Here is a 16,930-nt window from a genome sequence, read left to right on the forward strand (position 1 = left end):
GCGGGGGAGATCCTTTGAGAGAACAGGTACAGGACAGAGCAGTCCTCTGCAGCAAACACAGCCAGTCCACCTGGACCTGCCCATTGCTCCTGCACGGGCTCCCATGGAAATGCATACCGGTTTTTTGGTCCAGCGAACACTCCTGCAGGCAACATTTGGCGGACATCCCACCTCTAGCCAGGCCAGAACTCCTGTGCTGGGGTTTCAGGGTTTCATTCTCTGTCCTTGGCGATGGTCGTGAGGCCGGTGAAGGATCTTCAGACCGTCTCTTACAACTGGCTGTCCTCCATCAACTCCATGGGTTAACGTGGCCAGCAGGAGCAGGGAGGTCATACTTCTTCTGTACTTGGCACTGTTTAGGCCACACCTTGAATATTGTGTCCAGTTCTGGGCCTCTCAGTTTAGGAAGGAAGTTGAGATGCTTGAGCGTGTCCAGAGGAGGGCAACAAGGCTGGTGAGGGACTTGGAACACAAGCCATATGAAGAACGACTGAGGGAGCTGGGGTTGTTTAGCGTAGAGAAAAGGAGACACAGAGGTGACCTTATCACTGTCTACAACTTCCTGAAGGGTGGTTGTAGACAGCTGGGGGCTGGTCTCTTTCTGCAGGCAGCAACTGACAGAATGAGAGGACACAGCCTGAGGCTGTGTCCTCTCATTCTGTCAGTTGCTGCCTGCAGAAAGAGACCAGCCTCAGGCTGTGTCAAGGGAAATCTAGGTTGGACATTATGGAAAAGTTTTTCACGGAAAGACTGATAAAGTACTGGAATAATCTGCCCGGGGAGGTGGTGGAATCACCATCCCTGGAGGTGTTTAAAAAAAGATTGGATGTGGCACTTGATGCCACGATCTAGTTGAGGTGTTAGGGCTGGGTTGGACTCGATGATCTTGAAGATCTCTTCCAACCTAGACATTCTCTGCTTCTGCCACTTTTTTGGGGGTTTTTGCTACACTTGCATTCCCCGCCCCAGCTCTGCAGTGGCGCTGAGAGCAGCTCAGAGCGGTTTCCCTCACAGTGTGAGAAACAAGGCTCACTCTTTAAATAAAAGATTTAATAGGGGATAAAAGTATCCAGTACTGGGGTGTCTGGCAAACTGTCAGAAAGCGCACAGTTAACTATAACAACTCTTCCTGTATACTTTCTCACTGCATTGGTCAAGTGGATATTAATGAAGTTATATATATTCAAACATTCCTTTAAGTTTATACTTTCCAGGAATTCTTTATCTTAGTCTGACCCTTGACCTCATCTTTTTACAGTACGTGCCACAATACAGATGTGATTTTGAGAGTCTTGTATTTGATTTCCTCACGAGGCCCCCTGGTCTGTGGTTTGACAGTTATTGATAGCCAAGGGGTCAGGGGTGGATTCTTCCTTGCTCTTTGGGTGTTATTTGCCTGGGTTTTGTTTTGGTTTTTTTTTTCAATGTTATCTTAGCATATGCATGTTTTAGCCATTTTTAGGAGCAATTTCAATCAACATCAGCTGTTTCACTATTGCCAGTTAGTTAAAGAAATAAAGGTATTAGTTATTATTTCACAACTATAATTTCTACTGCAAAAGTTAATATTATAATACACAGGACATATCCTCTATTTTAATATTTTGCAAAGGCTCAATCTAGAATATATATTTATCGCACTACGATATTCAATCTACACAGGGATTAGGGTATTAACCATAAAAAGCTGACGAATTATATCAAAAGCAGTTAAAAAGATATTATCAACTGTACTACATCAAAACAATTTACAAAAGGCAATAATATTGAAAGACAATAACAGCATAGTTATTTATAATAACAGCTCACTGGCAATGGCTGGGCCTGAGGTGGGGCTGGTGGGGATGGGGCTGCTCTGAGGTCTCAGCACAGCACACACCAGCTCTGGGCTCTCAAGCAGCAGAGGAGCAGAGAAGCAAGCTGGCCAGCCATGTGCTGAAGCAAGAAAAGAAACAGGAGGGGGAAAAAAAGGAAAAAGCCATAGGGCAGCAGGATCTCAGGTCAAAAAGGAAAAAGCCATAGGGCAGCAGGATCTCAGGTCAAAAAGGAAAAAGCCATAGGGCAGCAGGATCTCAGGTCAAAAAGGAAAAAGACATAGGGCAGCAGGATCTCAGGTCAAAAAGGAAAAAGCCGTAGGGCAGCAGGATCTCAGGTCAGACCCACTGTGCCGTGTGGCCCCTGTGTTGATCACCCCTGCTGGGAGGAAGAGCAGCCCCTGGCCCCCAAGGTCACACAGAATCCTGGGCCATCCTTCACCCATCATGATATTCCTGAGTAATGGCTGGGAACAGTGACATCTCCAGACACAAACCAAAACAAACCCAAACTGGCTGTGGGATAAGAACCATCCCCAATACGGGACCCAGTACCTTCTAGAACCGTTTATCAGGGGCCCTCTGTAAGTCACCCCTGAGCTGCCTGAAGTCTGCTCCCCTCAAGGCCAGGACTGAAGGTTTTCTGGCACTTTTCCTCCTGTCACCAGAGGTTTTAAGCTCAGTGTCTCTGTGGTGGCTGTGGCCCAGATGGCCACCAATGGGCACTTGGCTGATGAGACCCTCTGTGCTAATGAGCAGCAGGTCACAGAGGGCACCTCTCTGAGTGGGCTCCCAAAGTCTCCAGTCACTCCTGTTGGGCCACCAGGAGGCCCCAGGCACAGCTGTGGCCAGGGACAAGATGGATTTTGCCCCTGCACTGGGCTGGGCCCCCTGAGTGTGCCAGGAAGCAGCTCCTGGCAAGAGGCGTGAGTGGGGTGAGGGAGGGGCTGTGCTGGCAGCTGGAGCAGGAGCACAGCTCAGAGCCCGTGTGGCCGTGCTGGGCATGGGGGGAGTGTGTCTGGGGAGTGTGGGGTGCCCATGGGGGGAGTGTGTGAGCACTGCCTCCATGTGCTGGGAGCAGCAGGCTGGGCCAGGCAGTGAGCAGGGCAGGTGTGGGGCTGGGCAGAGGGTGCAGGATGCAGGCAGGGCTGTTGGATGGGCACAGGGGCTGTGCCAGTGCTCCAGGGAGCCAGGAATGCCCCTGGGGGTCGGGAGGAGTTTTTATTATTACCTCCCCTAGCAGGGATCTATTTCCCACTCCCATTCATCTACCAGGTGCCCTTCTATTGCCTGGGAGTAGGAGGCATATGAGTCCTCTGAATCTTGATGGGCCTCCCTTAAAGATGGAAGGGCTGAACTCCACCAGTCTATTTCCCTTTCACTTTCCCTGATAACGCCTTAATCTCTCAACTCCCTCCTTTGTCCACTGGAGGTCTCTGTTCCCATTTGTAATGAGCACGTACAAAGGTTTTACAAGCAATCTGTAGTTGTGTATCCATAACCTACACTATCCCATCATCCCCAAAAAGCTCTGCAGTTCCTTTATTGTCTGAGGTTTCAGCCTTGGACGTATCGTTTCTTTATGATCTCGCCTCAAAGTCTGTTGTCTAGTACTAACCTCATAACTTAGGTAGATCTCTTTCTCCTCTACTGATTGAGCCTTTTTCTTCAATACCCTTTTCCCCTGGAGTCCTAGAAAGTTTAAGAGGCTTACTGTCTACGCCACACAAGTCTCTTTTGTCCAGGTGGCTATGAGGAGGTCGTCTATGCACTGCAACAGCTTTCCTTCTTCTGGTGGAGCTTCCCAGGACTCTCAGCTTTTTGCAAGTTGTTCTCCAAACAAAGTGTGCGAGTTCTTGAATCCCTGAGGCAAAACCATCCATGTGAGCTGAGTTTAGAAAGCTCACTTTTAGGGCTTTCCCATTCAAATGCAATAATTTTTTCTGGCTGGCTTCATGGAGGGGGAGGCAAAAGAAAGCACCTCTCAGATCTAAAATGGCAAACCAAGTTAGCTTTGATGTTAAGCACGTTTTACGAAGTATATGGGTTTGCCACTGTGGGGTAGAGGCCCTCAGTTATCTTACTGACAGCCTGTGAGTCCTGCACCAGTCACTGTGACCAATGGGGTTTTCAAAGAGGTAAAATGGGAGTGTTGAAGTCAGATTGACACTCTTTTAACAACCTCAGTAGCAAAATGTTCTCAATTATTGGGCTAATTCCTTCCCTGTCTTCATTTTTCAAAGGGTACTGTTTAATTCTAACTGGTTGTTTCCCCTCTTTAAGTTTAATTACTATAGGAGGTGTGTTTTTCACCCTCTCTCGTACATTGGAAACCCACACCCCTGGAAACACCTGGCTAATTATTTCTTCACTACTTTTCTCTTTAGTTTCAGTAGCTGTTAACATTATACTCAATACTTCCACATACTGTTGATTGTTTACCTCCAGAGCAATTTCCCTCTGTTTTAAAATATTGGTTGCTTGTAATCACTTTAATAAATCTCTGCCCAAAAGTGCTTTTGGAGAAATGGGCATATATAAGAACTTATGAATGCCCCATCGTTTCCCAAGCTTGTACTTCAATGGTTTGCAAAAACATGCCTTTTCAGATTGACTGAAAGAGACTCTTGTACCACAGCATAATAATTTGAGAGTTACTTGAGAGTTTCTCTCAGTCTTGTGTGTACCTTGTACCACAACATAATCATTCCCCAAAGGCGCTAAAGCTTTATTTAAAATTGAATACCTCCCTCCCATATCAATCAAAAAATTCACTGTTTTCCTTTCTCCTCTCAGCTTTATTGTTATAATCAGTGGATCCGCTGGGGTAGAATCCCCCGGTCTTCTTCAATCTTCTTTCACGTGTGTGACCGCCCCCTCTCTCCCGCAGTTCTCTTTTTCCTGTTGGTCATTTTGTCTCCGTTCCGGGCACTGATTTTTTCAGTGACCAAATTTCTTGCAAACTGCACACTGATCTTTACCCAGCCAGGGTGGACCTTGTCTGGGTGGTCCCTGTCAGCATCTACCTCTCCCTTCTTCACTTACAATTGCCACCAGTTTTCTCGTTCCTTGCTTGTATCCCTCTTCTTGATTGCAAAAAACTCTCCATGCCTCATCCAAAAGGGCTTCTAGGTTCCTCCCATACACCCCTCAAAGCTTCTGAAATTTACATCTAACATCTCCCATGGACTGCCCCCTGTGGTGGTTTCAGGCAGATTTTGGGAGAAACCCTCCCACGGGGCCCCCCTCCCCTCCTCCAACTGGTTCGGGAAAAAAGATTTTTTTAGAGAGAAGTGGAAAAAACCTGTTTATTAAACAGGCAAAGCACTTTCAGCACAATACTTGATGACAAGAGCTTTGTGTCGCTTACGGAGGGATAACAAACTTAAAGAAAGTCTCTTCGAGGGTCGTCACTGTGCTCCACCGCTCCGTCTCTGCTGACGCTGGGAGAAAAGGAGATGTGCAGGGCTGATTTTGGTGGGGTGAGTCCCCTGTGGAGGCCCCCGGTGCTTCTTCAGGTCTTTAGTCCGGAGAGGTTGGAACAGTTCTGAGGAGAGGACAAAAAAAGCAAAAAGGAAGGAAAAAAGGATAAAAAAAGAAAAAGAAAAAAAAGCAAAAAGCTTCAGCTATTTTACAGCGTCTAACTACGCTAGCACTAAACTAACTAACTGCCAGGGCAAAAAAACAACAGAGCTTCTTTTGTCTTGCTGTGTTTTAGCTTTCCCGCTTCAAGGTTACTCTGATGAGCAGGGTTTTCCTGGGGAAAAACAAACGGCGCTTGCCCTCCCCCCTGCACCCAACAGACGATTGGGGATACACAGTCACCTTATGACATCTTCTACTCTTTATCTCTATATCGTTGACTTACAGACAGAACTAATATATATTTTACATAAAACTTCTATTTATTCTCTCTACAGAAAAAAAAATACAAGCAATACTCTCTCACTTACACATTTCCTTTTATTTCATTCTGCGTGGTTTAATGTACAGACAATGGCAATAACATTTAGCAGACAGTGATGTTTGTAAATGATTCTCACCTAACAATTAGATCTCCTTGAGGTACACATCGTGTTGTTCTATCTTTCTGCATTATCTACCATGTGCAACTTGGTCTCTGAGCAAAGACAACCCCACGAATGGGTTTGTCTGAACTTGAGGCAGACTTGATCTACACTGTCTTCCTTAACAGACCTCTGGCATGCACCACTGGGACTTTATCTCTATCTATTGTATGCAGAGGCTCAGCCTGCGCAGGGCCTGCTCGGTTGGTGGAGTCTCGGGTGTTGACTAACTAGGTGGCCTTTGCTAAATGCTGCTCTCAATTCTTGAAAGATCCCCCACCCAATGCTTTTAATTGGGTTTTTAACAATGCATTGTGCCTCTCTACTTTGCTTGCAGCGGGTGCATGGTAGGGAATATGGTACACCCACTCAATGCCATGTTCCCTAGCCCAGGTGTTAATAAGGCTGTTCTTGAAATGAGTCCCGTTGTCTGACTCAATTCTCTCGGGGGTACCATGCCTCTACAGGAGTTGCTTTTTAAGGCCCAGGATGGTGTTTCGGGCAGTAGCATGGGGCACAGGGTAGGTCTCTAGCCACCCCGTGGTGGCTTTTACCATTGTGAGCACGTAGCGCTTGCTTTGGTGGGTTTGGGGAAGGGTGATGTAGTCAATCTGCTAGGCTTTCTTATACTTATACTTGGACCATCGCCCGCCATACCATAGCGGCTTCACCCGCTTGGCCTGCTTGATGGCAGCACACGTCTTACAGTCATGGATAACTTGAGAAATACTGTCCATGGTTAGATCCACCTCTCGGTCTCGGGCTTACTTATAGGTGGCATCTCTGCCCTGGTGACCTGAGGCATCATGGGCCTATTGAGCTAGGAACAACTCTCCTTTGTGTTCTTAATCTAAATCAATCTTTGAGACCTCTATTTTTGCTGCCTGATCTACTTGCTCGTTGTTTCGATGTTCCTCATTAGCTCTACTCTTGGGGATGTGGGCATCTACGTGGCGAACTTTCACAGGTAGTCTCTCTACCCTGGTAGTAATGTCTTTCTACTCTTTAGCAGCCCAAATTGGTTTCCCTCTATGCTGCCAATTAGCCTCTTTCCACTTCTTTAGCTATCTCTACAGAGCATTGGCTACTATCTATGAATCAGTATAGAGGTAGAGCCTCGGCCACCTTTCTCTTTTAGCAATATCTAAGGCTAATTGAACAGCCTTGAGTTCTGCAAGTTGACTTGATCTACTCTCTCCTTCAGTGGCCTCAGCAACCTGTCGTGTGGGGCTCTACACGGCTGCTTTCCACTTCCGGTTCATCCCTACAATACGACAGGAACCGTCAGTGAAAAGGGCATAATGCGTCTCCTCTGCTGGCAATTGGTTGTATGGTGGAGCCTCTTCAGCCCGTGTCACTTGCTCTTGTTCTTTATCTGTGAGGCCAAAGTTTTCACCCTCAGGCCAATTGGTAATTATTTCCAAAATCCCAGGGCGATTTAGTTTACCCATACGGGCGCGCTGCGTAATAAGAGCAATCTACTTGCTCCATGTGGCATCAGTGGCATGATGGGTGGAGGGAACCTCCCTTTTGAACATCTACCCTAGCACAGGCAGTCGAGGTGCTAGGAGGAGTTGCGTCTCTGTACTAATCACTTCTGAAGCGGCTTGAACTCCTTCATAGGCTGCTAAGATTTCCTTCTCAGTTGGGGTGTAATTGGCTTTAGACCCTCTGTAGCTTTGGCTCCAGAATCCTAGTGGTCGGCCTTGAGTCTCCCCAGGCACCTTCTACCAAAGGCTCCAGGACAGGCTATTGTTCTTGGCTGCTGAGTAGAGCACGTTCTTTACATCTGGTCTCGTCCTGACTGGGCTAAGGGCTACTGCATGAGCGATCTCTTGCTTGATCTGGGCAAAAGCTTGCTGCTGCTTAGGGCCCTAGTGGAAATCATTCTTTTTGCGGGTGACCAGGTAGAGAGGGCTCACAATTTGACTATACTCGGGAATATGCATCTTCTAGAAACCTATAGCACCTAGGAAAGCTTGCGTCTCCTTCTTATTGGTTGGTGGGGACATCGCTGTAATCTTGTTGATGACTTCAGTGGGAATCTGCCGCCGTCTATCTTGCTACTTTATTCTTAGGAACTGGATCTTATGAGCTGGTCTCTTAACTTTACTCTTTTTGATAGCGAAACTAGCTCCTAGGAGGATCTGGATGATTTTCTTTCCCTTCTCAAACACTTCTGCTGCTGTGTTCTTCCACACAATGATATCATCGATGTACTGTAGATGTTCTGGAGCCTCACTCTTTTTCAGTGCAGCTTGGATCAGTCTATGGCAGATGGTGGGGCTGTGTTTCTACTCCTGGGGTAGTCGGTTCCAGGTGTACTGCACGCCCCTCCAGGTGAAAGCAAACTGAGGCCTGCATTCTGCAGCCAGAGGAATGGAGAAAAAGGCATTAGCAATGTCAATTGTGGCGTACTACTTTGCTGCTTTGGACTCTAGCTCGTACTGGAGTTCTAGCATGTCTGGCACAGCAGCGCTCAATGGTGGAGTCACTTTGTTCAAGGCACGGTAGTCTACAGTCAATCTCCATTCTCCGTCAGGCTTGCGCACAGGCCAGATGGGGCTGTTGAAGGGTGAGTGGGTTTTGCTGACCACCCCTTGGCTCTCCAGCTCACGGATCATCTTATGGATGGGAATCACAGCATCTCGATTTGTCCTGTACTGTCGGCGATGCACTATTGAAGTGGCAATTGGCACTTGTTGCTCTTCTACCTTCAGAAGACTTACAGCAGATGGGTTCTCTGATAGTCCAGGCAAGGTATTCAACTGCTTAACACTCTCTGTCTCTACAGCTGCTATCCCGAATGCCCACCTAAATCCCTTTGGGTCTTTGAAATACCCATTTCGGAGGAAGTCTATGCCTAAAATGCATGGAGCTTCTGGGCCAGTCACAATAGGGTGTCTCTTCCACTCATTTCCAGTCAGGCTCACATCAGCCTCCACCAAAGTAAACTCTTGTGAACCCCCTGTCACCCCAGCAATGGAAACAGATTCTTCCCCTACATGTCTTGATGGAAGTAATGTGCACTGCGCACTAGTATCAACTAAGGCCTCGTATTTTTGTGGTTCTGATGTGCCAGGCCAACGAATCTACACAGTCTAAAATACACGGTTTTCCCTAGCCTCTACCTGGCTAGAGGCAGGGCCCCTCTAAGCTTGGTTATTCTTCTTTCTTTGAGTATATGTTTTAGAGGTTCTTTTAAGGGGGTCGGACATGTCATCGTTATTATACTTGGCAGTTCGGCTACGGGCAACTGGAGCCGCTTCTCTTTTGGTGGAACTCCTTCTTTGAGTCTTGACTTCTTTCAATTCACGCACTTGTTGTGCTAGGGCAGCTGTAGATTTTCCATCCTATTTGTTCATATTTTTTCCACAATCTTGCAGGAAGAACTACAGCTCAGCACGTGGAGTGTATCTTCTCTCCCTAGCCGGGGAGCGTCTACGTTGGGTACTAGAACTTCTGATCTGCACTGCTGAGATTTGGAGAAGGTCTTCTTTAATCTCTTCCCTGAGTTTCTTATGATTTTCATCTATTTTATCTTTAGTTTCTGTAGACGTGTTTTTACAGCTGCGATCTTGGCGTGTGTTGGGCCATGCACAGCATCTGCATATGCTCGGAGCTTTTTTGCTATATTAAGCACTGTTTCCTCTATGTCTTCCCGCTTCATTACTGCTAAAGCAGAAGCGTATTCTAATGGCCTGAGTCGTATAAGTTTTCGCTACATCACAGATGTACATGATACTAAGTCTGGGTTCTTAGTGTTTATATTATTTGAGAAAACTATCTCTGCTACTGCCATTTCTCTTAAGCGTTGAATTCTTTGTTCTATGGTCTTTTATGGGGTTTGCTGCATATAGAGATTATCTGCACACAAGTATCTTTCTGCTACACTTTTAGGACCTGTATTTAGAGACTGCAAGGACTAGCCTCTCTCATTATCTCTTGGTCGATGACTGGATTATGTGACAGGGATCTCAGATGCTTTGCTTCAGTGTCATTTAGAATTGTAGCTTCGCTTGCAGCATCCTAAAGACGGACTAACTAACTAATTATAGATTTATTAGGTTGTTGCTGGTAATCTTTTCTTAGGCCTTCGAAGGTCCTTTAGGGAAAAGGAATCAATATTTGCTTCTGATCCTTGCTGCTAGAAGCTTTGGCTTCTGATTTTGGTGAAGGTCCTTCTCTTGGGTCATCATCGTCTACTGGTCGATCGGTTTTGACTGTATGCTTCTTTGCTGGAGCAACTGCTAGGGGCTTAGGCTTACTGTCTGCTTTAGCTGCTAACTCAGGTTCAGGTTCTAGTCTAGCTGCTGGCTTTATAACTGGGGTGTTGACTGTAGCCTGAGTGACTGGGGTGGCTGTTGATTTATATCCTTTCCCCCCTGCCTCTGTCTGTTGCCCTACAGTCTCTAGCAATGTGCGATAAGCATATGCCAGGGCCCAGCTTACTGCAGCCATCTTTTCCCCTTTAGAGCTATCATGGTACCTCTCTTTCAGGTATTTCCCCAACTCTACTGGATTCTGAATTTGTTCCCGTGGAAAATCTCAGACTACAGGGTCAGAGAATTCCTTGAGGAGTTGGCTTATATTCTCCCATTCTCCACACTACTCATGATTTCCTCTGCCTGGGTCAGGAGTTTTATCAGCTCCTCTAGAAATCTCAGCCCATATTCTAGAGAAGCTGCAGACTGTATAGAGGAGGCTTACCAGATGACATACTAGAAAGATGGTCTCTTTAACACTCAGGGGAAACTCAACATTCTCTAACAATGATTTAACTGATTCAGAGGAGAAGAAGGAAACGAAAGACTGCAACGCTTCATCCTCTGCTCTTCTTCCCACAAACAGGGTGAATAACTATAACCATGACCCATACATAGTAGGAAAAGATCTCAGCACTTTTATAAACTTCCTACAAATGATTATGATTAAACTAAGGCTAATAGCTACTTTAATCCGTGTTCCTCTGCTGTAAAAACTGCGTATTAGTGACAATATTGGGGCTATCTCTGGATATGCAAATAAACCTAAGGACCACAAAGGTATTAAGACTTTAAAGAAGCCTAAGGATCCAAAACACAGCAAGGCCCCCATCCCAAGAGACATGAGGTCAAACAGCATAATTACTGACTGCTAAATATTAATCAGTACAGGGTTTTTCCACTCTCTCGTGCCCCACGTTGGGCGCCAATAAGTTGTGGTGGTTTCAGGCAGATTTTGGGAGAAACCCTCCTACAGGGCCCCCCTCCCCTCCTCCAACTGGTTCGGGAAAAAAGATTTCTTCAGAGAGAAGTGGAAAAAACCTGTTTATTAAACAGGCAAAGCACTCCCAGCACAATACCCGATGACAAGAGCTTCGTGCCGCTTACGGAGGGATAACAAACTTAAAGAAAGTCTCCTCGAGGGTCGTCACTGTGCTCCACCGCTCCGTCTCTGCTGACGCTGGGAGAAAAGGAGATGTGCAGGGCTGATTTTGGTGGGGTGAGTCCCCTGTGGAGGCCCCCGGTGCTTCCCCAGGTCTTTAGTCCGGAGAGGTTGGAACAGTTCTGAGGAGAGGACAAAAAAAGCAAAAAGGAAGGAAAAAAGGACAAAAAAAGAAAAAGAAAAAAAAAGCAAAAAGCTTCAGCTATTCTACAGCGTCTAACTACGCTAGCACTAAACTAACTAACTGCCAGGGCAAAAAAACAACAGAGCTTCTTTTGTCTTGCCGTGTTCCAGCTCTCCCGCTTCAAGGTCACTCCGATGAGCAGGGTTTTCCTGGGGAAAAACAAACCGCGCTTGCCCTCCCCCCTGCACCCAACAGACGATTGGGGATACACAGTCACCCCATGACACCTGTAAGTCCTGCGCCAGTCACTGTGACCAATGGGGTTTTCAAAGAGGTAAAATGGGAGTGTTGAAGTCAGATTGACACTCTTTTAACAACCTCAGTAGCAAAATGTTCTCAATTATTGGGCTAATTCCTTCCCTGTCTTCGTTTTTCAAAGGGTACTGTTTAATTCTAACTGGTTGTTTCCCCTCTTTAAGTTTAATTACTATAGGAGGTGTGTTTTTCACCCTCTCTCGTACATTGGAAACCCACACCCCTGGAAACACCTGGCTAATTATTTCTTCACTACTTTTCTCTTTAGTTTCAGTAGCTGTTAACATTATACTCAATACTTCCACATACTGTTGATTGTTTACCTCCAGAGCAATTTCCCTCTGTTTTAAAATATTGGTTGCTTGTAATCACTTTAATAAATCTCTACCCAAAAGTGCTTTTGGAGAAATGGGCATATATAAGAACTTATGAATGCCCCATCGTTTCCCAAGCTTGTACTTCAATGGTTTGCAAAAACACGCCTTTTCAGATTGACTGAAAGAGACTCTTGTACCACAGCATAATAATTTGAGAGTTACTTGAGAGTTTCTCTCAGTCTTGTGTGTACCTTGTACCACAACATAATCATTCCCCAAAGGCGCTAAAGCTTTATTTAAAATTGAATACCTTGCTCCCATATCAATCAAAAAATTCACTGTTTTCCTTTCTCCTCTCAGCTTTATTGTTATAATCAGTGGATCCGCTGGGGTAGAATCCCCCGGTCTTCTTCAATCTTCTTTCATGTGTGTGACCGCCCCCTCTCTCCCGCAGTTCTCTTTTTCCTGTTGGTCATTTTGTCTCCGTTCCGGGCACTGATTTTTTCAGTGACCAAATTTCTTGCAAACTGCACACTGATCTTTACCCAGCCAGGGTGGACCTTGTCTGGGTGGTCCCTGTCAGCATCTACCTCTCCCTTCTTCACTTACAATTGCCACCAGTTTTCTCGTTCCTTGCTTGTATCCCTCTTCTTGATTGCAAAAAACTCTCCATGCCTCATCCAAAAGGGCTTCTAGGTTCCTCCCATCCACCCCTCAAAGCTTCTGAAATTTACATCTAACATCTCCCATGGACTGCCCCCAAAATAAATAGATTAACTGTTATATTCTTACCTCAGACCCAGGGTCCAGTGATGCGTGACGGAGCATTGCATCTCTTAAATGGTCCAGGAATTCACATGGAGACTTGGGGAGACCCTGTTAAACTGCATAGAAGGCTGACCAGTTCATAGTGTTGGGAATAGCTCTCTCTGTCCTTGTTGCTACCCATTCAAGCTTTCCAACTTCTTCATTTCAGCTGCTCTGTTTGAGTCCCACTGCAGATTTTGAAGTGGGAAGTAATCTTTTACGTCCAATTTTGGGGTTTTATAATAGTCTTCTGCCAAATACCCTGCTGTTTTTAAAATCAATTGCTCTTCTGTTTTGGTCAGCACATCTAATAGTAGTTGCACATCGCTCCAGTCTGGGTTTTGTTGCTTTATTTTGTATCTTAAATGTTTAGCTGTGCTTATCAGGTTGCTTCAGTAATTTTTAGCAACCTTTTCCCATGCTTCTAGGTCAGTCGTGGAAAAGGGTACTTTAACTAATATTTTTTCTCCCTCAGGCTCCACTGCCTCCCGTAGGGGTGCTTGCAATACTTGCTTTCTAGTCTGGGACGAAATCGGACTACTAGTGCTGGAGTCCAGGGCATTCCTTTGGCTGCCCTGGAGGGTCTGGGACCTGGACAGGGGGGTCTGGGACCCTGGCACAGAGCCCAGAGGGACATTGGCTTTGATCCCAGTCCATGGAAAAGGTTTCCTGCACTGCGGGAAGGATTGCAAGCCACAGGAGTGTGAAAGATTGGAGTTTAGCTCATCACAGGGTGAGAAAACAGTAGGTTTGGGTTCTTTAGTATGGAAGTGAATGGGAGCAAGATGGAGGATTTGGGGCGTTGTCTCCTGCTTCTTCTTTCTTCTTCCCTCACTCCATTTCCTGCAGTGACGGTGGCACAAAGTAGTTTAAAGAGATTGGGTCAAAGCAGAGATGACCTGTTTAGTATAAGTGATAGGTATTGGCAAATAATGATAAATAAAGAATACGTAGCAGTTAGTATAAAAGATAACGACAGCCCAGTTTGGGGGGAGTCGAGGAGTCACCAGATGCCCGAGCAGGTGCACAGATCTCAGCTGGGCACTGAGAAATTTGTAAGATAAGAAACAATAAACGAAGCTCGCAACCTTGAAAAATCAGAACCTGAAGACTTGGTCTCTTTCTTGCGTTTGGCTCAGAGCTTTGCAGAGGGCGTAGGGACTCTAAAACCACCTGAATCTCAGAGAAAAAACCCGAGAACTAGGAGAAGAGTGGGCTGGAATTGATGTTCCTTCCGAGTCTGCATCCCCCTCCTGTCTCCTAGGGGGAGGCTTAAATAAGTCTGTTAAATCTTGTTCTTGGCTTACAGTACAATGAACTTTATCTAGTTTTGTGCATCTTTCTCCTATGCTGCATGCTGAACAGTACCTCTTGGGCTTTCTTGTTTGGGCCTTATTCTCCTTTTCAAGGGCTGCTACCAAAGGATCATGGGGACCCCTTATTCCATCTACTCTTTGCCATTCAGGGTGATTCCAAAGGGAGAAAAACATATCCGCATAAGAAACTTCGTCCCATTTCAAAAACAAACATTAACTGTAACAAGGTGTTGTATTATAAAGTTCTAGCAAGTGGCCATCTCACTCTGTCTCCCCATCGATACAGAGGCCACCAATGGCTACAGTATTTTATAAGGGTTCGTTTGTTCTCCGTACCCTCAATCCTCACAATCTCCTTCTAATGTGCCAAAATACAGCCCAGCGGGCTGGCTTTAGATATCTCTTTGCTTTGTCCAGTCCCCATTACCTCCTTCTTCTTGTCCTATCTCATTTCCACCCAAAGCTTTCTTCACAATCTTTCACACTATTTTCCCAGCCTTCCTCCCGCACACCCCAGGTTTCAGGTACTAAATGTGACTTTTCACACACAAGCTTTAAAATCTCGGGTTCAAAATCTATTTGGCTAAGACGCTGTTCCTGCTTGAACTGGGTGAACACACTCTGCCGCCTAGCAGAACAATACCAATCCCCCGCACAAATCTTACACTGTAACAGTACTCACTTGAGATGCCACCTTCTAGACAAACTGAAAGCTCTAAAAGCCTCACAAAAACAAGCTATCCCATTTTTTTCTTCTGAAACATTCAAATCTTTTAGTGCAGGTTGCTCCCAATCTAACACTACTAGCAGGAGTCCTATATATAGTTTCTAAATAAACCCATCCATCTCGTTTTTCTATCCAACAATTCACCGGATTCACAAATTCCCAAGGATCAAGTCCAAACCACGGAGGGAAAGGGATTCCTTCAATTCATCTAGCCACGGTTAATGCACATGCTGATCATTGTGTTCAAACACAACACTCTTCCCTTCACATTTGCACTCAGTCTGATCGCTTCACTTTTCTCTGGCTCACCCAAGGTCGGAAACGCCGATAGAGCTCCTCACCTGCTTCGTACCGAGGGTACGTCTCACTCGTTCACACAACCAAAACGTCTTGACGCAGCAATCACGCAACCACAATTCTAATACCAGCAACAAAAGTCTAAATCAGACAAAACCCAGGATTCACTTGCTCCACCACCCAGGATGGCTAGCAGCTGTGGTATTGATGTATGAATCCCACCTCCAGCATGAATCCCTCCGCTGGTTCTGGTTGCTTGCTGTCGGGGGCTCCTTTTCAGGAGTTTAAATTCCCCGGCATTCAGGTGGTTTTAGAGTCCTGGCCCTCTGCAAAGCTCTGTGCCAAACGCAGGAAAAGACGGAGTCTTCAAGGTTACATGCTTCGTTTATTACTTCTTATCTTACAATTTTCTCAGTGTCCAAAAGATGTTTGCCGCGGCTCAGACATCTGGTGACTCCTCCTGTCTCTGGGCTGTCCTTATCTTTTATGCTAATTGCTACATATTCTTTATTTACTATTTCTTACCAATGTCTATCACTATTACTAAAAAGGTCATCTTTACTCTGACCCAATCCTCACTAACTACTTTGTGCCAACGTCACTGCAGAAATGGAGTGAGGGAACAAGAAGGAAGAAGAAAGAGACAACGCCCCAAATTCTCCATCTTGCCCCATTCACTTCAATGCTAAAAATCCCAAACCCACTGTTTTTTCACCCTGTGATATACTAAACTACTGGATTTCACACTCTTGTGGCCTGCAATGCTTCCTGCAGTGCAAGAAGCCTCTCCCATGGACTGAAATCAAATCCAGTGTCTCTCTGAGCTCTGGGCTCTGGGCTGGGGTCCCAGACCCCCCTGCCCAGGTCCCTGACCCTCCAGGGCAACCAAAGGAATGCCCTGGACTCCAACAGCTTGCAAACCCAAACCTTACCTGAATAGGGACTATGCTGTGCATAAGACATCTCTTACGGCTCATCAGCAGCCCTGGCCAAGTGTGCAACTTGCAGTCCACTTAGATTTGAAACACACAATTAATCTGCAGTGCCAGCAGGCTGTTGTCTGCCCCTGCAGTGGGCGAGCCAAAGAGCAGAGTTCCTCCAGAGAAAATCCCAGGGTGCGCTTTAGGATATCTGCCTCCTCGCCGATCCTGCAACTGGGCAGGGAGACTCCTGGCTGGCTCGCCAAATGATAAGCAGGAAAACTCCACAACTCGTGGAAGTTGTAAAGTAGGTATGTTTTTGTTCAGTGCTGAGGTGCATGGGGGATAGCTCCTCCAAAGGCATGCGAGCTTCTAGCGATATTCATCCTTCTATTTATTGTCTAAAGTATTACATATGCAGTAAGTTTCACAATACACCTATACATATTCATTACCTAGCTCCACCTAACCTCATTTGTATTATAATGCGCTTAAAGTCCCTCTGCACTTGCACAGGGCTCTCTGGTGGTTCTCTGGTGGTCATGAGGTGGATGAAGTAAGAAGTCTTCTTCAGGACTGAACTCTTTATCTTGCCTCTTTACACACGCTCCCTGGTCTCGTGCCCTCAGTCCAAGCCTCAAGGCTGGTCTTGGCTGATTTGGGTGTCCAAGCAATCTTCCTTACCACAGCCCTGCCTCTCTCATCCTGCTTTTGCAAGCAGTTTCCTTCTTACCAATGATAGCCGTGCATGCTTTCATCTTGCTTTTGCAAGCACAGTAAATGTTAAGCAAAGTTACAC

The 16,930-nt window shown here is 46.0% G+C and overlaps 1 protein-coding gene across 2 annotated transcripts in view; it reads left to right on the forward strand.

Annotated features, from left to right (window-relative positions):
* The window catches only part of LOC120750266 (interferon-induced very large GTPase 1-like), a 75,346-nt gene that overhangs the window by 2,933 nt on the left and 55,483 nt on the right, over window positions 1-16,930 (forward strand). The window lies entirely within an intron of this gene.

Source organism: Hirundo rustica, chromosome 3 (genome assembly GCF_015227805.2).
Source record: "Hirundo rustica isolate bHirRus1 chromosome 3, bHirRus1.pri.v3, whole genome shotgun sequence".
Classification (NCBI taxonomy): Eukaryota; Metazoa; Chordata; class Aves; order Passeriformes; family Hirundinidae; genus Hirundo; species Hirundo rustica.